Source organism: Callithrix jacchus, chromosome 8 (assembly GCF_049354715.1).
Source record: "Callithrix jacchus isolate 240 chromosome 8, calJac240_pri, whole genome shotgun sequence".
Taxonomy (NCBI): domain Eukaryota; kingdom Metazoa; phylum Chordata; class Mammalia; order Primates; family Cebidae; genus Callithrix; species Callithrix jacchus.
The window spans coordinates 75,217,522-75,243,958 of record NC_133509.1 but is presented as its reverse complement, the minus strand read 5'-3'; the positions used below and the strand labels follow the sequence as shown (position 1 = coordinate 75,243,958).

The 26,437-nt window shown below is 34.3% G+C and overlaps 1 long non-coding RNA gene across 1 annotated transcript in view; it reads right to left on the bottom strand.

The window, feature by feature from the left end:
- Nucleotides 1-4,148: 4,148 nt before the first annotated feature.
- LOC144577396 (uncharacterized) overlaps nucleotides 4,149-26,437 on the bottom strand; it is a 112,367-nt gene continuing 90,078 nt past the window's right edge. The window contains exon 3 of the long non-coding RNA XR_013521164.1: nucleotides 4,149-6,841. This is a non-coding gene — a long non-coding RNA (uncharacterized LOC144577396). The remainder of the gene's footprint in view (nucleotides 6,842-26,437) is intronic.

The window sequence follows — 26,437 nt, the reverse complement described above, 5'->3', positions numbered from 1 at the left end:
ACCCTCAATAAACTCGGTATCGATGGAACGTATCTCAAAGTAATAAAAGCTATTTATGACAAACCAACAGCCAATATCATACTGAATGTGCAAAAACTGGAAGCATTCCCTTTGAAATCTGGCACTAGACAAGGATGCCCTCTTTCACCACTCCTATTCAATATAGTACTGGAAGTTCTAGCCAGAGCAATCAGGCAAGAAAAAGAAATAAAGGGTATTCAAATAGGAAAGGTGGAAGCCAAATTGTCTCTATTTGCAGACGACATGATAGTATACCTAGAAGACCCCATTGCCTCAGCCCAAAAACTCCTGAAACTGATAAGCAACTTCAGCAAAGTCTCAGGATATAAAATCAATGTGCAAAAATCACAAGCATTCGTCTACACCAATAACAGACTTAAAGAAAGCCAAATCAAGAGCAAACTGCCATTCGCAATTGCTACAACAAGAATAAAATACCTTGGAATACAACTCACAAGGAACGTAAGAGACCTCTTCAAGGAGAACTACAAACCACTGCTCAACGAAATCAGAGAGGACACAACCAGATGGAGAAACATTCCATGTTCATGGTTAGGAAGAATTAATATCGTGAAAATGGCTATACTGCCCAAAGTAATTTACAGAATCAACGCTATCCCCATCAAGCTACCATTGACTTTCTTCACAGAACTGGAAAAAACCACCATGAACTTCATATGGAACCAAAAGAGAGCCCACATAGCCAAGTCAATTCTAAGCAAAAAGAACACAGTGGGGGGCATCACACTACCGGATTTCAAACTATACTACAAGGCTACAGTAATCAAAACAGCATGGTACTGGTACCAAAACAGAGATATAGACCAATGGAACAAAACAGAGGCACCGGAGGCAACACAACATACACACAACTATACAATCTTTGATAAACCTGACAAAAACAAGCAATGGGGAAAGGATTCCATGTTTAACAAATGGTGTTGGGAAAACTGGCTAGCCATGTGCAGAAAGCAGAAACTGGACCCCTTCCTGACACCTTACACTAAAATTAACTCCAGATGGATTAAAGACTTAAACATAAGACCTGGCACCATAAAAACCCTAGAAGAAAATCTAGGCAAAACTATCCAGGACATAGGAGTAGGCAAGGACTTCATGAACAAAACACCAAAAGCATTGGCAACAAAAGCCAAAATAGACAAATGGGACCTAATGAAACTCCACAGCTTCTGCACGGCAAAAGAAACAGTCACTAGAGTGGATCGGCAACCAACAGAATGGGAAAAAATTTTTGCAGTTTACCCATCTGACAAAGGGCTGATATCCAGAATTTACAAAGAACTCAAACAGATTTACAGGAAAAAAACGAACAAGCCCATTCAAAAGTGGGCAAAGGATATGAACAGATACTTTACGAAAGAAGACATATATGAGGCCAACAATCATATGAAAAAATGCTCATCGTCACTGGTCATCAGAGAGATGCAAATCAAAACCACATTGAGATACCATCTCACGCCAGTTAGAATGGCGATCATTAAAAAATTTGGAGACAACAGATGCTGGAGAGGATGTGGAGATAAAGGAACACTTTTACACTGTTGGTGGGAGTGTAAATTAGTTCCACCATTGTGGAAGACAGTGTGGCGATTCCTCAAGGCCTTAGAAATAGAAATTCCATTTGACCCAGCAATCCCATTACTGGGTATATATCCAAAAGACTATAAATCCTTCTACTATAAAGACACATGTACACGAATGTTCATTGCAGCACTGTTTACAATAGCAAAGACCTGGAATCAACCCAAATGCCCATTGATAATAGACTGGATTGGAAAAATGTGGCACATATACACCATGGAATATTATGCAGCAATCAGAAATGATGAGTTTGTGTCGTTTGTAGGGACATGGATGAATCTGGAGAACATCATCCTCAGCAAACTGACACAAGAACAGAAAATGAAACACCGCATATTCTCACTCATGGGTGATGAAAAATGAGAACACATGGACACAGAAAGGGGAGTACTAAACACTGGGGTCTATTGGGGGGAAAAGGGGAGGGCCAGTGGGAGGGGGAGGTGGGGAGGGATAGCCTGGGGACAAAAGCCAAATGTGGGTGAAGGGGAGAAGAAAAGAAAGCACACTGCCATGTGTGTACCTACGCAACTGTCTTGCATGCTCTGCTCATGTACCCCAAAACCTATAATCCAATAAAAAATTAAAAAAAAAAAAATTTTCAATAATTTAAATTGAAACATCTTAAAATTTTCAAAATGATTGTGGCCAAAATCATATTGAAATAGACTAATTTAATATATCTCAAACATACTCAATACAGTATGAAATGTTTTATTTTGTTAATATAAAAATATTTTAAAGAAAAAGAATTCCTGATTTAAGAGTAAATGAGTTCGTGTCGTTTGTAGGGACATGGATGAATCTGGAGAACATCATCCTCAGCAAACTGACACAAGAACAGAAAATGAAACACTGCATATTCTCACTCATAGGTGGGTGATGAAAAATGAGAACACATGGACACAGAAAGGGGAGTACTAAACACTGGGGTCTATTGGGGGGAAAAGGGGAGGGCCAGTGGGAGGGGGAGGTGGGGAGGGATAGCCTGGGGAAAAATGCCAAATGTGGGTGAAGGGGAGAAGAAAAGCAAAGCACACTGCCATGTGTGTACCTACGCAACTGTCTTGCATGCTCTGCTCATGTACCCCAAAACCTATAATCCAATAAAAAATTAAAAAAATAAATAAATAAATAAGTTACCTCTAAATTCAGGAGTATGTGAGTGGATGAACCTCCCAAAATATTTAGTATTTAACTTTGTGGAAAATAGGCTGATTGTTCAGAATATTAAGTAATAACTCACATTCCTGTGAACAAAGTTACTACTTTACAAAAGAACTGGCAACAGAATGGGAAAAGAATTTTGCAATCTACCCATCTGACAAAGGGCTAATATCCAGAATCTACAAGAACTAAAACAGATTTACAAGAAAAAAATGAACAAACCCATTTAAAAGTGGGCAAAGGACATGAACAGATACATTTCAAAAGAAGACATATAGGAGGCCAACAAATGTATGAAAAAATGCTCACCATCACTGGTCATTAGAGAAACGCTAATCAAAACCACATTGAGATATCATCTCACACCAGTTAGAATGGCGATCATTAAAAAATCTGGAGACAACAGATGCTGGAGAGGATGTGGAAAAATAGGAACACTTTTAAACTATTGGTGGGAGTGTAAATTAGTTCAACCATTGTGGAAGACAGTGTGGTGATTCCTCAAAGACCTAGAAATAGAAATTCCACTTGACCCAGCAATCCCATTACTGGATATATATCCAAAGGATTATAAATTGTTCTATTATAAAGACATATACACACACATGTTCATTTCAGCACTGTTTACAATAGCAAGGAGCTGAAACCAACCCAAATGTCCATCAATGATAGATTGTACAAGGAAAATGTGGCACATATGCTATGCAGACATAAAAAACAAATGGAGTTTGTGTCCTTTGTAGGGACATGGATGAATCTGGAAACCATCATTCTCAGCAAACTGACACAAAACAGAAAACCAAACACCACATGTTCTCACTCATGGGTGGGTTTTGAACAATGAGAACACATGGACAGGGAGAGGAGCATCACACACTGGGGTCTGTTGAGGGGAATAGGGTAGGGACAGCAGCAGGTGGGGAGGTTGGGGAGGAATAACACGGGGAGAAATGCCAGATATAAGTGACAGTGGGGATGGAGGCAGCAAACCATATTGCCATGTATGTACCTATGCAACGATCCTGCATATTCTGCACATGTACCCCAGAACCTAAAGTGCAGTAAAAAATATATATATATTATATATAAATATAATACATATATTTATATAATTTATAAATATTTAAATATAATTTATATATAATAAATATTTATAAATTTATTATATATAAATATATATATCTATATAAAGTTTGCCTGAGATTTCTAACATTTAATTTTTCAATCCATTTAAATTTGAGTTGATACTTTCTAGTTTTCAAGAAGAAATTTAAAAAATCAACGCCATCATTTGTTATTACTCATTATTTCCCTATAATTTTGACAATCTAAACAAGTTCAACAATTTTTTACTCAGGGTTTCAATGACTTCATGTAACTGAAATCAATAAATAATATAAATAAATAGGAGTGTTTACATGGTGAAAGTTTCTCCCAGAGTGAGTGATCTAAGAGACAGAGTCAGGAGAAAATTAGAACGTCTTTTATGTCCTAACTTCAGAAGTAACAACATTACTTCCACCACATTCTCTCCATTAGAAGTGAGTAACTGGCCAGGCGCGGTGGCTCAAGCCTGTAATCCCAGCACTTTGGGAGGCTGAGGTGGGTGAATCACAAGGTCAAGAGATTGAGACCATCCTGGTCATAATGGTGAAACCCTGTCTCTACTAAAGATACAAAAAATTAGCTGGGCATGGTGGTGCATGCCTGTAATCCCAGCTACTCAGGCAGCTGAGGCAGGAGAATTGCCTGAACCCAGGAGGAGGAGATTGCTGTGAGCCGAGATTGCACCATTGCACTCCAGCCTGGGTAACAAGAGCGAAACTCCGTCTCAAAAAAAAAAAGAAGAAGAAGAAGTGAGTCACTACACCCTGAAGTGGCGGGAAATTAGGTTTCACTTTTCAGAGACAAGTATGCATGGGCATATCTCAAAACCCAGTCAACTCTCTAGTCACAAATTATGTACATCCTCCCACATGCAAAATGCACTCATATAACTTCTAGCTTCATGTCATAACATTTCATACCATTATAACATCTGCTCAATGTCCAGAATTTGTTCATATAAATCATGTACATGTGAAGATGAAGTTCTTCTGGTCCAGTTCTTTAAGTATAGCTCATTGATTATAGTTTTCTCAAACTGTGAAACTAGAGACAAGTTATCTTCACACACAGCCAACACACAACAGCAAGGCAGGCTTAGAATAAAGCTATACACATTTCTGTTCAAAAAGGCACAAAGGAGTTTTCAGCAGTTTTGAAATTCAGTCTGCCACATGTTGGGAGTTTGTTGGTTAGAACTCAGGACCTGGGAATACCTATTCGTGGCCTATACCTCTGAGCTCTAATTACCGGCTTTTACCCCTGTGGCATCATTCTCTTTCCCTGAAAGGTAGTACATATTTGCAGATGACCATATTTCTTCTTCACATGCGTATTGCTTATAGAAATTTGTGAGGTCAATGTTATCTTCTCATTTTGTATTGTCTCTGTCTTCTCTCAGTCCAATCTGTTGGTGTTTCTGCGAATGTGATGTCTTTAAAAACTGTGCAGGTTTTTGGCGAATTAATGTATTATTTATTTATTTAGAGATGAAGTCTCACTCTATCACCCAGGTTGGAGTGCAGTGGTGCAATCTCAGCTCACTGAAACCTCCACTCCTGGGTTCAAGCAATTCTCCTGCCTCAACCTCCCAAGTAGCTGAGACCACAGGCATGCACCATCATGCTGGCTAATTTTGTGTTTTTAGCAGAGATGGTATTTCACCATGTTAACCAAGCTGGTCTCAAACTCCTGACCTCAAGTGATCTGCCTACCTCAGCCTCCCAAAGTCTTGGGATTACATTGGTGAGCCACCATGCCCGGCCTCAGGTGAATTTTATTGAAATAAATTTCAGAACAAAGTCTTCCAAAAATATATTTTGGATATACAGTCACTTCCTTGAGCTTCTATTCAGGGAAAATGATATTAATCTTATGAGATTGTTCATTATTTGATTCAGGAGATGCCTGAGAAAAGCCTTTAAAATCTTTCTAGTGTCCATTTTCTGACTTTTGAGGCACCACTATTGATCTCTCTGAGGTTTTAACAAATAATTTAACAGTAATACCCTCGGTTTAATCTTTAGGCCATAGTTTCTCAGTGTGCTCTGGATTTAATGTTTGCCTGGAAGTAATTTCTTAATATCTTAATTTAGCTATCTGGAGAGGCTGAGAATCTTCAAAACCATAAACCTGGTTTATTTTTATTAACTCCTTTCATTGACTTATCTCTTTCTCTGGACTTTTAATATAAGCATCAAGAAGACAGTTGACACCTTCAACATTCTTTGTGAAATTCTCCATAGCTATACAACCAAGTTCATCAGGCACATTTTCCTATTTCCCACATTAGCACAGGCTGTGGAGCTGATAAACTTTTGACCACTAAAGAAAAGCATAATCTCTTCCAGCTTCCAAAAAGATTTGTCTTTCTTCCCTATAAGCCCTTTCTCATAGCCTCCTCAAAATCCTCGATGCTGCCACAGTTTCTTCAACAATGTTTGATATTTTAGTAACACTTTCCTCAACACATTTCTAGATTATTCCCAACATCTGGTTTTAACGACACTCAGATTTTGGTTCCCTCTCCTCATGGTAGCACTTCTCATACCAAAACCTGTATTTGTCATGTTTTGCTATTAATACATTATCCTAAAACTTAATGCCTTAAGAAAACATTAATATTTATTGATGGATTTATTAAATTTCTCACAGGCTTACATATTTCGGGAATCTGGGGATGGTTTAGCTTACTTTAGTTTAGTTAAGTATTAAATAGTTATGGCTTAAAGTCCTCCTAAGGTCTCATTAATTGGTTGGCCAGGTCTGTCATCATCCGGGGGCTTGATAGAAATTGGAGGATCCAATTCTAAGATGGCCGTTGGCAGAAGGTCTCTGTTCCTTGCTGTCTGTCTTCAGAAAGGCTGCATTCTTCACCTCTACAATATATTCATAAAGGCTGCTTGTGTGTTCTCATAGCATGGCAAATGGATTTCCACACAGTATCCTAGTAGGAAGGAAACAACATACAGGAGACAACAGATTTAATGTCCTACTATCAAGGGTTATTTACCATCGCATCTGACATATTTATTTGTCACAAAACCAACCTGCTCCAATGTAGAGGAGTGATACCTAAGAGCATAGATACTAGGAGATGGTAATTATTGGAGGCAAGTTTGGAGGCTGGAGCAATTAAATGAATAACCAAGGAGGACAACTAGTCAATCTATACTAAATGTAGACATATGTTAGATGGAAAAAAACTGAAATACTCAGAATAATACTCAGAAACCATAACATGTTGACAAGGTGGTTGGATCTTAAACCTGATTTAAATGGTGATATATGATTCTCCCTTGTTCAGCAGTGTACACTTTGTGCATACATACAATTTACTACCGATTGTAATTATGTACATGATAATGTGTGTACATGAGTTACAGATGAAAATAATTTACATATCACTACAAACAAATCTAAAACATCTACATATCGCTACAACCAAGATGAAAGTTATTCTGGGCTTAAGATATAAGAGTATTTACTGTTCATAAATTCTATAAAATAATGACTTTTCCCCCAATATAGAGAAAATAATTATGCAACTAAAATTCTAATTGGATTACTATTACTAGAGGTACTATGATTTAAATAAAGGGTTATAATTTGTATTTTAAAAAGGCACATCAACTATATTTCTTAATGTTATTATGATTAATTTAAAAATAACAGGACATACATGGGAAATACCAAAATAGATTTGTTGTTTGCCTACAAAAGTCACCAAGGCAATACCTGCTTTGTGGTCAACATCTTGAAATATATATTTAAAATAACGCTTCCCTTTATTTAAGATTTTTTTATTCTCTTTTAGAAACTCATTTTGAAAAAAAAGAAAAGTCTTGGCTGATTAAAAACAAAAAAACTCTACCATTAGCCTCGACTACCAAGAGCCTTGTATTATTTGTAATGAAAATTAATACAGTAAACACACACAGGCATACACACAACCACACAGAGAGAGAAATAATTAAGCAATACCAAGAAGACACATAAACTTTTCTTGAAAAAAGTCACACAAGAAATAATTGGTAGTTTTTTTCAAAATCAGGTAATTTAATGAAATTTATCTTGAATAGCAATACTGATTCCTATTTCTATATGGCATTGGCTAGTTCTTAAATTGGCTCTTAAACTGGTATTTGATTTCAAATACAAATTGAATTAAAGATTTATAAACATTTTGATGGTTACTCATTTATACAGAACATCCATATGATTGACTGCTTTGTTTTTCTGTTAGAAAAATGTTAATATTAGATTCAGATGTAATGGTAATAAATTTACCTTTTGACTTCTAAAAAGACTGTTTCTAACTCACAATTATAATTGCCCAAACATCAGCTGCCACATCAGATAATATGAACAACTTTTCAAACTCTGTCTTTCTATATATAGACATGTTGTCATGTTCAAAGTATCATAATCAATAACCCATTCAAAACTAGCTTTTAAATGATCTAAAATATACAAAATCAAATTTAAATACAAGCACATGTGGATTATTTTGATGTGTGTGACAGTGTCTTTGTCAGAACTCATGAAAATGAGCAGTTTAAATTGTCTTATAGTAAATGATCGGTTCAATTGTAACAAGAAATTTTCAGGTTTATTTCTTACTGTATATTCTGACAAGAGACACAATGATCTGTCAGCCTGAGAGTTGATTTTTGTTTTCGGTAGATACTTGAGGGAAGAAATTAGCAAAAAAAGTATAAAAGTAAAAAAATATATATTGAAAAATGGAGAATTGCATTTATATAAAGAAACCATTCTAGCAGAGGATTAAGAAGGAAAATTGATGAGAAAAACCAGTACAGCTATAAAGACACATGTTTATAACAGATGCCATATTCAGATTAGTGCAGTTGATGGCAATATACCATTCTTAAATGATTTATTAAGGGTCATTGTTAACCTTTCTGAAATTTAAAGTTTCTTATCATTGTAGGAGTATTCAAAGAATATTGCTCAAGGAAGTATAGCCAGAACATTTAATTGTTCTTTTTAACTTTTTATTTTGTAATAATTACATAGATTCAAAGGAAAATTTAAAATGTAGACAGGTCCCATGCCATTCCCTCACCTAGTTCACCAAAATAGTACAAATTTACATAACAATAGTAAAATTTCAAAAACAGGGAAAAAAAAGCATCAAAACTATCTACAGAGCTTGTTCAGATTTTATTCATTTTACATGCTAGAGTGTGTGTGTGCATGCATGTGTGTGTGTGGTTCCATGCAATTTTATCATGTGTAGATTAGTGTAACCATTACCATAACCAATATACAGAAACATGACCACAAGATTATTTAATGTTATGGCTTTACAGTAACATTCCTCTCTAGTCTTCGTCCTAAATCCTGAGAGTTGTTCTTTTTTTGAGACGGAGTCTCACTCTGTTGCTCAGGCTGGATGGAGTGCAATGGTGCCATCTTGGCTCACTGCAACCTCTGCCTCCTAGGTTCAAGCGATTCTACCACCTCAGCCTCCCAAGAAGCTGGGATTACTGACGCCTGCCACCATGCCCAGTTAATTTTTGTATTTTTAGCAGAGATGGGGTTTTGCCATGTCAACCAGGCTGGTCTCAAACTCCTGACTTCAGGCCTCCGAAAGTGCTGGAATTGCAAGCATGAACCACTGCACACAGCCCAAGCAACTATATTAATCATTATAATTTTGCTAAAGAATATTATAAAAATGGACCTATATGTATTAGGTTGGTCCACCAACCTATTTAACCTTTAGGAATTAATAAGCTTTCAGCATTCATCATATTTCCTTATGATCTATTTAAGTTATTGAATGTCAATAGTTTTATTTTTATAGCTGAATATTTCTGTGGTACAAAGATTACACACTTTGGCTAACCATTATCTGTTAATGAATATTTGGGCATCTGATTTTAAGCAATTTTAAATAAAACTGCTATGAACATTCATGTTGAGGTTTTTGTGCAAGCATGGCTATATATCTCTGTGATAAATGGCCAAAATGGAATTCTGATTCATATAGTAAGTGCAGGTTTATTTTTTAAGAAATTGCCAAACAATTTATAAAATAACTTTATAATTTTGCATATTCACCAACAATGTAGAAGTGATCTGTGTTTATTTGCATTTTGATAATTTTTTTGTGTTATCACTGCCATTCTGCCAGGTATGCAGTAATAGTGTGGTTTTAATTTGCATTTTTCTAATAGTTAATCATGTCGAAAATTTTCCCCATACTAATTTTGGATTTTTTTTGATGTGTGTGATCTAAATATCCTCTTTAATTAAATGTCTATTAATTTAATTTTCCCAATTTCTAAGTGAATTATTTATAGTTCTTTCTGTTGAATTTTGAGAATTTGTTATGTATTCTAGTTACAAGGTCTTTTTCAGGTATGTAGTTTGCACGTATTTTAATCTGAAACCATAGATTACTTTTTGTTTTCTTTACTGGGTCATTTGCATAGCAAAAAGTATTTAATTTAGATGCAGTACAATTTATTATGTTCCTGTTATATAGATGATGCTTTGAGTACTAGTCTAAAACTTTCTCCTGTTACTGCATCCTAAAGTCCTAGATTTTCCCATGTGTTTTGTTTCCTAAAATTTAATAGTTTTATATTTTAATTTAAATGATTCATTTTTAATTAATGTTTATACAAACAGTGATATCCAGTTGTTTCCACAGAATTTGTTGAAAAGCCTACTTTCACCCACTAAATTGCATTTTCATCTTTGTCAAAACTTCACTTGGCAAATTTGCGTGTGGTTTCTCCATTCTGTTCTGTTCATCTTCATTAACATCACACTGCTTTGATAACACTTATTATATAGTACTAAACATTAATATCAGAAAGAGTGGTTTCTCCCTTTTAATTCTTGCTACTCAGTATTATTTTAGGCATAATATGTCCTGTGACTTTTTCAAATACATATAAGATAAGCTTATCTATTATCTATAAAATCCTTGCTGGAATTTGATAGGATTTAGAATAATCCTATAAATCTTTTTTTGGAAGTTGACATATTTACTATGTTGAATCTTCCAGTCTTTGATCATTGTATGTCTATCCTTTATTTGTTTGTTTGTTTGTTTGTTTGAGATGGAGTTTCGCTCTTGTTACCCAGGCGGGAGTGCAATGGCGCGATCTCGGCTCACCACAACCGCCGCCTTCTGGGTTCAGGCAATTCTCCTGCCTCAGCCTCCTGAGTAGCTGGGATTACAGGCATGCACCACAGTGCCCAGCTAATTTTTGGTATTTTTAGTAGAGACGGGGTTTCACCATGTTGACCAGGATGGTCTCGATCTCTTGACCTCGTGATCCACCCGCCTCGGCCTCCCAAAGTGCTGGGATTACAGGCGTGAGCCACCATGCCCGGTCCTCCTTTATTTATTTATATTTACATTTTTTAAATTTCAACTTTTAAGTAAAATGATATCTCAGTGTGAATTAATTTGCATTTCTCCAGTGATTAGTGATGTTGAGCATTTTAAAGTATGTTCATTGGCCGTTTGTATTTCTTCTTTTGGCAAATGTCTGTTCACATCCTTTGCCCAAATTTTCATGGGGTTGCTTTTTCTTGAGTTGTTTGAGTTTTTTAATAAATTCTGTATATCAGTCATTTGTCAGAAGCATAATTTGCAAATATTTTCTCCCAGTCTGTAGGTGGTCTGTTCACTCTGTTAATAATTTCTTGTGCTGCATAGAAACTTTTTAGTTTAATTAAATCCCATTTGTCTATTTTTGGTTTTGTTGCATTTGCTTTCGGGTCCTACATTATGGATTATTTGCCTAAGCCAATGTCCAAATAATTTTTCTTATGTTTTCTTCCAGGACTTTTATAATTTCAGGTCTCATATTTAGGCGTTTTATCCATCTTCAGTTAATTTGTAATATGGTAAGAGATAGGGGTCCAGCTTCATTTTTCTTCATATAGCCAGCCAATTTCCCCAAAATCATGTATTGAACATGATATTCTTCTTTTGCCAACTCTGCCAAAGATCAGTTGGTTATAAGTACATGGCTTTATTTCTGGGTTCTCTATTCTATTCCATTGTTTTATATGTCTATGTTTGTACCAATATCATGCTGTATTAGTTACTATCACTTTTTATTATAATCTAAAGTCAGATGATGTGATGCCTCTCGGTCTGTTCTTTTTTTTTTTTTTTTTCAGAATTACTTTGGCTATTCAGGCTTTTTTGTCGTTGTTCCATATGAACTTTAGGAATTTTTTTTTCTGATTCTGTGAAAACTGATATTGATGATTTGATGAGCATTGCATTGAATCGATAGATTACTTTGGACAACACAGTCAATTTAATGATATTGATTCTCCCAATCCATTAGCAAGGGGTGTTTTTTCCAATTGTTTTTATATTCCGCAGTCTTTCTTTAGTGTTTTATAGTTTTCCTTGTAGAGATCATTCACCTCTTTAGTTAAATGTATTCGTAGCTATCTTACTTTTTGTGTATGTGTGTGTGTCTATTATAAATGAGATTCAGTTCTTGATTTTGCTCTCAGCTTGAATGTTATTGTTGTATAGAAATGCTAATAATTTTTATACATTAGTTTTTGTATCCTGAGATTTAATGAAGCCATGTATCAAGTCTAGAAGCCTTTGGTGGAGTTCTTAAGGTTTTCTAGATATACAATCATCGCATTGTTGTTACTGAGCAAGTTGTAAGGAAAGCGCCACATTCTAAGATTTGAATCAGGAGTCCTTCATTGCCAGAGACTGAGAGTCAGCTCATGCTCAAAAATCTCTCAGCCCCAAAGAAGGGGTTTGATTCCTTTTTATATCTTGCTTAAGAGAGGGGAGGGAGAGCCTAGCTGAAGCAGAATTTACAGAAGCAGAACAAGCAAGTTAGATAAAGAGGCTGGTAACTAGGAGGCAGGAGGTTCCCATGATTGTTGATTACTAGGAGGGTATACACAAGCGGTTCCCATGATTGATTGCTGGTTACCAAGGGGGGTTTTCGATACTTGTCATACAATCAGTCAAGGGGCTATTCACAATAGCAAGTGGGCTTGCCAAACAGGATATGGTTACAATGGTTATATGCCTCTATAGTTCTAAGCACAGCAGGACCCATCAGAGTAGCATGACCCAGGTATGCACTCAAGGCAGAAATGGCGGGAGGGGTGAGGCAGAGGTTAAAATGGAGTCTGTCTGGCTCTCAGCAAGATGAGTCTGTCAGGCTAACACACGGTAGGTTAGCACATCATCAGTGAGCAGAGATCATTTGACTTCTTCTTTTACAATTTGGTTGTCTTTTATTTCTTTCTCTTGCCTGATTGCACTGGCTATGACTTGTAGTATTATGCTGAGTGGGAGTGGTGAGAGTGGACATCTTTATCTTACTCCAGTTCTTAAGGGAATGTTTTTAACTTTTTTAAATTTTTACCATTCAGTATGATGTTGCCTATGGGAGTTGTCACGTATGGCTCTTATTATTTTGTTCCTTCAATTAATAGTTTGTTGAGGGTTCTTACCAGAGGGTTTTAGGTATAATATTCTGAGTGTTCGAGTTTATAAAATTCTTTTTTTTCTTTTTCATCTACTGTGATTATCTTTTCGTTTTGCACTTAATTCTGTTTATATGGTAAATCAGATTATTGATTTACACATGTTAGAACAACCTTGCATCCCTGAAATAAAGCCCACTTTATCATGATGAATTATCTTTCTGATGTGCTGTTGGATTCAGTATGCTAGGATTATGTACAGGATTTTGCTGAAAGGAAAGTTAATAACATAAATGCCTACATCAAAAGACAGACAAATTTTCAAATGAAGAAATTACAACATATGAGAAAAACAAAAACCAACAAAACCCCAACCTAGCAGAAGAAAAAAAACTAACCAGGATCAGAGGAGAACTAAATGAGTTTGAGACCAAGGAAAAAATTATACAAAGGGTCAATGAAATTAAAAGTTGGTTATTTGAAAGGATAAACAAAATTGTTAGACTGCTAGCAATATTAAAAGAAAATGATTTTGATAAGCATAATCAGAAATGTCGAAGATGTTACCACTGATACCACAGAAATACAAAAGATCATCAGAGACTGCTGTGAACACATATGTGCACAAAAACTAGAAAACTGGATAAATTCTTGGAAATATATAACCTCTGAAGATTGAACCAAGAAGAAACAGAAATCCTGATCAGATGAATAACAAGTAATTAAATAAAATTAATAATAAAAAAAATCTTCCACCACAAAAGCAAAGAACCAGGCAGATTCATAGCTGAATTTTACCAGATGTGCATAGAAATGCTGTTATCAATCTTACTGAACCTGTTCTAAAAATTCAAATACAAAGAATCTCTCCCTTATATATTCTGCAAATCCAGTATCACCCGGATACTTAAATCAGGCCAGGGCACAACAAAAGAGGAAAACTGCGGGCCAATTATCTCTAATGAATTTAGACACTTTTGGTTTATTTTGCTCTTTTGTTAATTTCTTGGTGTTAGAACTTAGATTATTACTTAAAACTTCTCTTTATTTTCAGTGTAAGCTTTTAGGGCTATAAACTTTCCTCTTTATATGACTTTTCCAGCATACCAAATATTTTAACATTTTGTTTTGATTGATTCAGTTCCATATTATTCTATTTTCTGAGACTTTCTCTTTAATCTATAACCTATAGATTATTGAGAAATACGTTAATTTCCATGAATTTAGAGACTTTCCCCACCATCTTTCTGTTTTTTAAGTTTTTAGTTTGACTGCAATAAAAGCAGAGAAAACACAGTGTGATTTTAGATTTTTTAAACTTGTTGGGGCATATTTTATGACCCAGAATATTGTTTATTTCAGTGAAAGCTCCTTGGGTGCTTGAAAAAAAAAAATGGGTGATATTCTATTTATGCCAATTATCAGCTGTTGATTGATTGTGCTGTTCAGATCTATTTTCATGTTAATTTTCTCTCTAATAGCTCTATCAGTTTCTGAGAGAAAGTGTTAACTCTAATTCTATGTTTGTGTATTTTTTTCTTTCCAGCACTGTTGGATTGTTTTTAGGTATAATATTCTGAGTGTTGATACACACACATTTAGGATTCTTATCTCTTCTGGGATTCTTTTATCAATATATATAATATCCCTCTTCATCTCTAGTAATTTTCTGTTCTCTAAAATTAATTCCATCAAAAAATCTAGCCACCCCTGATTTTGTGTTAATTAGAATTTTGTTTATCTTTTTCAATCATTTTACTTTTAAACTACTTGTATATTATTTTGAAGTGAAGTTCTTGTTCATAGCATAGAATTACTCATATTTTTTTACCCAATTTGTCAATATCTATTCTTCAGTTGGTGTGCTTAGACTATATTAGAGTAATTATGCAAATGTTAGGACTTAACTTGACATTTCATTTGTTGTTTTCTGTTGTTCCTTCTCTGGTTCCTTTTTATCTTTTCTTGCCTTCCTGTGTTACTTAGCAGTTTTTAATAATGTTTTGTTTTATATACAGTTTTTTAGTATATTGCTGTGTCAATTTCCTTAGTGTTTGCTTATAAAATTTATCACAGTCAGTGATATCAACATTTTATCACTTAAAGTGTAGAAATAATATTTCCATTTAGGTTCCTTTACCAATTTTCAAACAGACTTGGTTAAGTATTTCCTTTAAAATACGTTGAGCACAATATCTGATGTTATAATATTTTCTTCAATGATCTGAGTTTATACCTGATAGGAGAAGGCAAATACATTATGTTTAACTTTACCCATTATGTTATTTTTTCTTCCTTTCTGAATTTCTAAACTATACTCTCCTGCCATTTTTATTTATGTTAAAAAATTTACTTTAGCCATTGTTTAAGATTTAGTCTGCTGGCAATAAAGTCACTTATTTTTTCTTGTCAGATAATATCTTTCTTCCATCTTTACTCCTAAAGAATACATTCACTGAATATAGATTTAAAATTGAAATTCTTTTCTTTCAGCATTTGAAAAATATGCTACTTCTAGCATCCATGGTTACATATAAGAAATCTTTTGTTATTCAAATTGAAATTCCATTTTAGATAATGCGTGTCTTCCGTCAATATGGATATTATGACTACACACACACACATATTTTTCTCTAATTTTCAGAGGTTTGTTATAATGTGTCATGACAGAGATTTATTTTGGTTTATCCTGTTAGTGATTTGTTCAGCTTCTTAAAACTATAGGTTTAAACCTTTTGCCAAATTTGAGGAATTTTCTGTCCTATATTTATTTTCAGCACTTACTCCTTTCCCTCTCCTCTGTGGCACCAATGCTTTGCATGCTAGATGTTGCTTTTTGTCCTATTTGTACACGAGGATTCTGTTCATTTTTTGTCTATTTTCTCTGTGTTGTCAGATTGGGTAATTTTTATTCAATTGTCTTCAAATTCACTGATTCTTCTGTTATCTCCAATCAGTGCCATTTTCATTTTGATTATTGTATTTTTAGTTCCATAATTAGGCTTTCTCTACATATTTTTTTCTTTTGCTGACTTTTTTACTTTTTTTTGTTTCATTAGTATTTGTAATTAATCTTTATTAGTGGTACCTTAAGTTTTTTTTTTACTTGTAAGTTCAGGGGTACAAATGCAGGTTTGTTACATAGGTAAACTTGTGTCATGGGGGTTTGTGTTATATTTTGTCACCCAAGTATTAAGATTAGTACCTATTAGTTGGTTTGCTTGATCCTCACTCCTCTAATCCTCCACCCTCCAAAAGGTCCCAGTGTGGTGTTGTTCCACTCTATGTGTCCATGTGTTCTGATCATTTAGCTCTCACTTTAAGCAAGAACATGTGGTATTCAGTTTTCTGCTCCTGTGTTAGTTTGCTAAGGATAATGGTTCAACATCACTGACCATTAGAAAAATGCAAATAAAAACCATAATGAGATATCCATCTCACATCAATCAGAATAGCTATTACTAAAAAGTCAAAAAATACCAGAATCTAGTGAGGTTGTAAAGAAAAGGATATACTTATACACTGTTGGTGGCAGTGTGAATTAGTTTAGCCATTGTGGAAACAAGCCATTCCTCAAAGACCTAAAAATGGAAATACCATGTGATCCAGCAATTCCTTTATGAGGTATATACCTGAAGGAATATAAATCATTCTATTACAAAGACATATACACATATATTTCGTTGCAGCACTATTCAAAATAGTAAAGACATGGAATCAGCCTAAATGCCCATCGATCATAGACTGACTAGATAAAGATAATGTGGTACATATACACCATGGAATACTATGCAGCCTTAAAATAGAATGAGATCATGTCCTTTGCAGAGACATACATGGAGTTAATATCATTTTTTAATAATTTCTATATCAAACGAGTCAATTCATTTGTCAATTTCTTTGATTGTGTAATTTTCTTTTTTGATATGATAATTGACTTTTGCTTTCTGGACAGTTTAATATTGTTACAATATTCCTATACCACTTATTGATATGATGGGACTTGATGGAGACTTATTTTGGTTTACCCTGTTTGTGATCTTCTCAGGTTCTTAAACCTATAGGTTTAAGCATTTTGCCAAATTTAGGAAATTTTTTGTCTTGTATTTATTTTCAATACTCACCCCTTTCCCTCTCCTCTGGGCATCAACACTACTTAACCTTTATTTTTAGCAAGCAGTCACGTTACTTAGGTGTAGCATATAGGTCCAGTTATGAATGAATGTTTACCCTACGACATGATCTGCTAGTGTCACCCCAGCAAAAGGGAGCCCTAAAGCATACTGCATCATTACACATGTGTTGGATATAAGGACAGTGCTTTCCTTAGCCCCACAGAAAGTTTTCTGGTAAAAACAGACTTCTAATTTTATACATTATTGCTACCATTACCTCTGTATTGGTTGTAAACTCAGTTTTTCTACTGAGATATGTCAACACAAGGTAATAGAAAAACAAGGCCAATTTTCACTGCCCCATTGCTGCAATTGTGTGTGTGTGTGTGTGTGTGTGTGTGTGTGTATGTGTGAGAGAGAGAGAGAGAGAGAGAGAGAGAGAGTGGATGAGAAAGAAAAAATAAGAGAGAAAGAGAACTTTTTTGTACTAATATAGTTTAGAAGGAGTCTTTGCAAGAAGTTTGACAAGAGAAAGTGAGTAGTAAGACAGTAGTTCAAAAGATAGAGAAGAGTACATAAATAATAAATAAAGTATTTTAGTCCATTCTCATGCTTCTAATAAAAATGTGCCCAAGACTGAGTACCTCTTTTTTTTTAATAAAGAAAAGAAGTTTAACTGTGAGAATTAACTCACTACCATGAGAACAGCATAAGGTAAACTGTCCCCATAATTTAGTTATCTTTACCTAGTCCTTCCCACGACATGTGGGGATTATGGGAACTACAGTTCAAGATGAGTTTTGGGTGAAGACACAGCCAAACCATCTCACAAAGCAAAGACAAACAATTAGTAGTGGATTAGTTTCTAAAATTAGAAAGGTCAATGAGGAACAAAAAACAAATAATCTTCCTTTATAGCAAACAATGAGTCTTTCCTATAAAGAACTCATAAGTTTTGTGGTGATCAAATTGCATCCTAATAGTAAATTATTGAATGTATCATGTGCCAAGGAAACTATGTGTAGTTAGAGGATGTTTGCATTTATGACACATAGATGAAGATAGTAATATTCACTATAAAAAAAATGTTGAACTATTCATGTATAATCCACCTAAATGCGGCACTAAAGTACAAAACACAGACTTGTTATACTATTTAGCAATCACATTTCTAGGTATTTGCCCAAGTGATTAAAAAACTTCTGTCTGCTCATGTGTTTACTCTGTTAATAATCCTTGTATTTATAATCACCAAAGACTGGAAGTAATTAATATTTATTTCAATAGATAAATAGATCAATTTTATCAAGTGACACCAAAAAGTGGTTCATAAATGCATACTGCTAACAAAAAGAAGTAAATCTGAAAAAGCAAAATACTTTATTATTCTAGTTATTTGATATTCTAGAAGTGGAAAAAACAGAGTAAGTTAGCAGATGAGTAATTGCTAGTATTCTCTTTAATGGGAAGGGTTCAAATAGACGGAGAAGTTAGAGCATTTTTAGGATGGTGAATTTATTGTGTATGATACCTTAATGGTACATACTTAAGCCCATGAATGTGTCAAAGCTTGCAGAACTTTACAGGACAAAGATTAAATATTATTGCATGCAAATTTAAAACATCATTTTGAAAATTGCGGAATTCTAGCCTGGAATAAGGAATGTGACAAAAGAATCCAACTGCATTATAAATATGTGAAAATACCTAACTGAAGTGGGTTCAGAAAAAAATGTTTATTTAAGTGTGTTTAAAAATGAGTGGAATCTAAGACTAAAGGCAAAAGTAATTGTACACAAGAATTCTAATTGAGTGGATTAAATTATTTCTGTGAAGCACAGTTTAATAATTCTGAAATCACAATGCACATATATTGGCATTGAATAATTAATAAATGAATGGCAGAGGAAATAGATGTTTCGTGCTGAAGTGGTAGGTTACAGAAAAATAGGATAGAAGACCAAAATAATCCACGAGGGAATGAATTAAATGTGGTAACATCAGTATGCTTAGCTTAATATAGATATAGATAATAACATCAAAATATTTAAGGACCTGTATATGCATTGCTGTCAATATACACACAGATATTTTCTCATTATCTCAGTTTCAATGACCTAGAAGAAATATATTTCAGGAGCAACAAACACTCCTGGCATTCAGATCTTGGTTTCTAATGCCATTCTTCAACAAAATGAACTCAGTCTCCTTAGACATGCGGGGATTCTAGGGCTGTGGCACATATAAGATGAATACAAACATGAACATGGAGCATTTTATAGTACCAGAAAAGAAGACTATTAAAACACTCACACACACACATGCACACCAAGGTGGAAAGAAATCACTTGCAAAATGACAGGTGTGAAAATAGAGATCTCTGACAAGTACTATCACAGCCACATATAGAAGGTCAACATTATCAACAGTGACGTTATGTTGATAGCATATACGCTTGATACGGTGTAATTAAAATGACACCTACCCCTTGTAGTTTTCTTCCCCCAAACCCAAAACCCCAGAGTAAATGGGAAAACACACCAGTCTCAACTGAGGGACATTCTACAAAATATCTGACCAGTATACCTCAAAACTTTCAAATTATAAAAAAAAAGAAAACCCTTAGAAACCGCCACAGCCAAGAGAAGTATAAGGAGATATATCCTCTAAATTTTAGTGTATTCTGATTGGTATTCTGGATCAGAAAACAATATTATGTCAAAATTAGGTAAAATAACTTTAGTTACTAATAATAATGTATAAATGTTGGCTTATTAGTTGTGACAAATGTACCATACTAACATAAGATATTAACAATAGGGGAAATTGATGAGGATCATACAGAAACTCTGTGAATTATCTTAAGAGTCCTTCTGTAAATCTGAAACTCTTATAAATAATAAAGTTTATCAAAACATAAAATAATAATAACACTGTTCTTAAAATTCTTGTGCATATGCCACTTTAAAAAAAAGATTTTTGGTTTCTTAAAGAGATTCTATTCTAGACATATCAAAAATCCATAATATTGTGCCTCGAAGATCTCAACCTCTTTCTCCATTTGTTAGATTATGAACATAAAATTGGTATAACATTTTATCTTACTGTAATTATTTACATGTCTAACTTTTAATGAAATGTTGAGATTTAGCATTAGTTATTTCTATTCTTATCCTCAGTTCTGACACTTTGAAATGAAGCTTTTCAATTACTATTTCATGTCAATGGTTCACATAAGAAAAGATTTTACTATCCATGGCAACTACTTAGAAATGAATGTCAGGTATTCTTCCCACCCACTTTCAAGGTTATCACTGAATGAAGAGGGCATATTTGTTCTTTTTTATTTTTCACTCAAATTCCATGTCTCTGGGAGGAAATTGATTTGACCATGTGGCTGAATGATCAGATAATGGAATTTATAAGATTCTTGGGGAAGCAATTGAAATAGAAAATGTAATATACTCTGCTTTACAGCAAGACTCCTAGGAACCTAAATTCTCTAAATACATCATAAATGCCCTCTTATATAACAGCACTTAACATTTTTAAAAAATCACTTCTAGACTTCAAAGAGTACATTATTAATAACAATAGTATCAGTGATTCCCCAATTTAAGTCACAAAATAATATTCATGATGACACTAGTATACAATCTTGCTGTGAAGATTTCATGAAAAAAATATATAAAAATATTTAGTAAACTGTTACCTACTATTGTAACATACACTGATTAGAAATTTTTTCCTTCTCCATTATTTGCCACTAGGATCTAAATCTGAAAAAAAAAAAAAAAAAAAAAAAAGAATGTACACTTTGGAGACTCCTCAGCTCACCCAAAGGCACAGCACACTAACTTAACTACATATTTCAATGGCTGACCAAAAAGCAAATGCATGAGCATGTTTACAGTGCCATTTTTATTGTTTCCCCAAAGTAATCCAACACCTACATGAATAGAAAGAATGGGAATGGTTGGAGTTTAGGAGTCTTGTTAAGAATATGGTACTAAGAGAAAAGAGTCTGTTCTCTCCCTCTACCCCACAAGGTAGAGTGAAAGTTGTCCCTCTTCTCTGGAATAAATTGAGGCTTTCAAAATATCTCTCATACAGATCTAAAGTTGGTGTATCAAGAGAATAAAAAAATCTTTCTCTACAATTGGAATTGTATTGAACTCTTGAAGCTCTGTTCCAAGGATTCTTAACCCTTGCCCTGGTGACATTTTGACTGGAAAGTTCTTGTTGTGGAGGGCTGTCCACTGTAAAGATTAAGAGGAAAACTCTTAGAGCTTGTAATGTTTATGGCATCCCTGGCATGACCCAGTAGATACCAGTAAAAACATTCATGACATCAAATATGCCTCTAGACATTGCCAGATCTCCCAAAGAAGGCAAAGATGGCTTCAGCTAAGAATTACTCCTCTTATTCCACATAATTCTGCCAATTAAACAGAGTGAAAGTGTGGGGAGATTTAGAAAATATAAATGAACATAGACACAAGTTGTAACCTGAAGCAGAGAGATTAAAAAAAAAATGTACTGTTGGTCCTCAGTATCCATGGGTTCCATATTTGTGGATTTGACCAACCACAGATAAAAAATATTCATTAAAAAATGAACCATTGTGCCCATACTGGTCATACACAGACTGTTTTTCTTGTCATTATTTCCTAAACAATACAATATAACAACCATTTGCATATTGCTTATATTGTATTATGTGTTATAAGTAACCTAGAGATGATTTAAAATATACAGGAGGATGTGTGTGGGTTGTATGCAAATATTACAGCATTTTGTATAAGGGACTTGAGCATCTGTGAATTTTGGTATGTGAGACAGAGAGGTCCTGGAATCAGTCCATGAACCCTGAGGGATGGCTGTATAGTAGAGTATGCCTAGTACATGGATTAAGAATATGAACATTTGTTTCCTGAAGCCTTGTTACATAAAAATGAACAATTCCTGTGACCTGATGCAGAGCACAGATGACAGAATTGCCCATCTCTAAAATGTCTTTATCAATGCAGCTTGTTGGTCTGAAACTAAAAAATTCATGGAAATCACATGCACCAAATACATCAAGGCCACTACTGAGAGAAAACAAATTATATAACATCTCTGACTCCCCTATTTACCCTAACCTTGGAGTTAGGCTCTGATAGGAAAGAGGAGAAAGTTCATACCATGCAGGTGGCATCCCAAGAATCTCAAACAAAATTTACTTGGTTTAAGGGAAAGGATACATATTAAAAATCAGATCTATTATATCTAGAAATTGTTTTATGCCACTATAATCATGACAAAACCTGAAAAGGACATTACAAAAATAATGGAAACAAAAGCCAGTATCATTTATAGATATATAGATACAACATTTCTTAACAAAAAATTAGCTAATAAAATCCAGCAATACATAAAGAATGATACAAATAAATTGGAATGCAAGTTATTTCAAAATATGAAAATTAATGTAATTCACTACATTAACAGGTTGAGAAAGATATATTAGATGGGCATTTTGATGTGTTTAGAAAAAGCATTTGGCAAACTACAACAGACATTTAAAAAAACCTGTTCACCAAACTAGGAATAGACCAGACATGCGCCACCCAGGACTTCCTGGTCAACCCTCAGTGAGGGCAATGCTGCCAGCAGCCAGCTTAGCTATTATGTCCTTTAGGGTCTCAGCTACAGAGTCCTTCCTTGGAATTCAGTCTGACCAGGGTAGCCTGCAACTAGTGATAGAGCAAGGCAGTTACATAATGGCCTGTACATTTTACCCAGCATAGGACACTCAAGGGCAATACTCACTCCAGAGTTTACCACTGGGTTGGCCGAGGCCTCAGAGAGCCTACATGTCACTTCACCTTCTGTCTCTAAGCAATATTTTTTCCTTTTATTTTTTTGCATAATGTTGATTCTCAACAAACATATCACACATCAAGTTTTGTGTTGGCATCTGCTGCCAAAGAATCCAAAATCTTTCTAGTGATTGCCAAACTGTCTCATTAGCCAGTAATTTCCTTCCCAGATTTACAGGGCTAAATTATGTCAATTAAATTAAAGAAGTAGTGTTGAGCCATAACAACATTCATATTTAGATGTAAAAATCTTTAAAGTAAAATTTATTACGATGCTGATCAATACAGTTAATTTGTGTTCTTACATTATTGGTAAATGCTGAGACCCAATTTGCTTTATGCTAGTGGTTGAGGTTGGAAAATCAAGACACACAATGAATTTATCATAGCAACACAGTCATCATGAGATAAATATCTCTGTTACTTATGTATTTGAAAACAATGTTCTATAAAACAAAAATGGTGTGAGCTGAGTTACTATCAATTAGATCCTTTTGTCAAAAACATTTCTTCCTAGACTGTCAGAAGAAAGCTTGAAGAGAAAAGTTGGGAACATAAAGAATATGATTTATGATTTCATGTTACAGTGGTCATCCTTTCTTTTTATATTTGTTTCTTGCTAAAACTTTGGTTTGTCTAGGATACAAAAGTTATAGATGCATGAATACAACCAAATAGAGACTTTTTTATATAAAATGACACTGAGATTTGTCACAGTATAAGGGATTCTTTGTGTTTTGTGCAGTATTATACATTGTGAGTATATACCTAATAAAAATTCAAAGTTACTGAATATTAAGAAATGATACTAACATTCAATTTACATTTCAAGTGAAAAAGAATTTGTAAAAAAAAAACCTCTGTGTCAATATTTACAACTTATGTTTTTCTTTCACTGGTAGACCTAAAATGGGTTATCTGACAGCAGAGAGGATATGAAAGATACTGAGAATTACATATTCACATTAATATCTACAATGAATATCCAAGTGCTTGTGGTATGTACTAAAATATAGCTATATATGTTTGATACTATAAGATAGTGGTCTGAAAATTGTGCAGTTTTCTAACTAATAGAAGACTGATATCTGTGCCTTTTCTCATTTATTTTAGTAAGTCTCTTAAAAGTTCTATAGTATGCACAATTATAAACTGAGGAAAAAAACCGAATCCTTAATTATTTTAAATTCCATCATTCAGGGTATAACTAAAGGAATTCACTTATTTAGAATGAATGTCTGAAAACTATTAAATTGTATGAAACATGATTTCCATATGGTAACTGATATGACTAGGTATACACATTTAATATGACAGTAGACTATGAGTTGAAAATGATGCTTTGACTGATTTAAACCTGAGGCTTTCATAATATTTAATATTTCATATAATTCTTTATTCCATAATTGTTCTTTCATTGTGCCAAACCCTAGAAGAACAGATGAATCTTTTATCTCTTGGTGGCAAGTAGAAATGTGAATATTTTCTTTTTTTAATAGTTTTTCAGTCTGAGAATAAGACAAAAGAGAGAACAAGTTTTCTTTTTGTGAACACAACCAAGTAGACTTTTCACAGAATAAAGTCTACCATCAACTAGAGGCTCAAAGGTAGTGAATGAGTAACCAATTTAATTTGGGCCAATAAGTTATTTTATGGAAAATTTAAGGTTCTAACTATTTCATGTCAAGTAGTAAGAGTTATTGCACTTTAGGGTAGACAGATAATGAATCTTGTCTGCATATTTTGAATGTACTCTTTAATATCTAAATCATCACATTTTAAGCATTTTTTGTTTTCCTATTTCAAATTCAACAGCAAAACCAAATTATGCAATTGTAAAACTACTTCTGAGGCTGAAAGTGTATTCTTAGTTGCACCACCTAAATAAAAATTATTTTATAATCACCTAATCTTAGTTAATATTCAATATTTATGTAGTAAGATATACTCTTTACAATCAGTTCTCTAAAGACTCAAAAACAATGAAATGAGCAGGACTTCACCAGCTTGATACAGCTGTCTCCCTAGAGATGATCCTGCTGTCATTTGTGGTCAGCATCAGGCATCTGCCACTGAAGGCTCTGCTCAAATCAAGAACTCTTAAAAAAAAAAAGAGAGAGAGAGAAAGAAAGAAAAATAAAATGAAGGAGAGGAAGAAAGAGGAAGAGGGAGAGAGAACGGGAGTGTTGCTTTATGGCCCTGGCTAGAATGCAGTCAAAAATGGGTACTGAAAACCTCTTTTATGCCAATTATTGTGCTTAATAATGGAGACAGGAAAAAATGAGGGAAGAAAATAACAAATAAACAGCCAACCAATATTTCATTTAAACCTGTGAGTAGGTGGGATGTGGTACTGATAAGAATGTATATTTTGTGAGAAAGTTTTGTGTATATTTTGTGAGTTCTTGCAAGAAAGAACTCGTTCTTGCAAAACACTGATGACCATCTAGGTCAGCCTAGGACACTCTCCTTGTCCACAATGCTTTCCTTGGAACAGTTTAACTTCTTTCCCTATACCTTTTTCTCTTGATATGAGAAGTTACTCTGTTTGATGTGGAAATGTTGATATATAATGTTTACATATCAATTCAGTATACAACTATGTATGATTTGCAACATTGACTGACTTGTGGATAGCGATATTGACTGACTTGTGACTTAAATTTCTTTGTTAAACTTATCTATAGGAATTTTTTTTTTTTAGATGGAGTCTCCCTTTGTCACCTAGGCTGTAGTGCAGTGGCATGATCTCGGCTCACTGCAGCCTCTGTCTCCTGGGTTCAAGCAATTCTCCTTCGTCAGCCTCCCAAGATGCTGGGATTACAGGTGTCCACCACCACACCTGGCTTTTTTTTTTTTTTTTTTAGTAGAGATGGGGTTTTGCCATGTTAGTCAGGGTGGTCTTGAATTCCTGACCTCAGATTATCCACTCACCTCAGCCTACTAAAGTGTTGGGATTATAGGTTTGACCTACTGCACCTGGCCAGAATTCTGAATTCCTACTCAGTTATCTTGATTTTCTTTCACTTTCCTCAGAATCATTATTTACTATTTTCTGTCTGTTCCATCACATATTTCCGTTTCTTCAAAACTGAT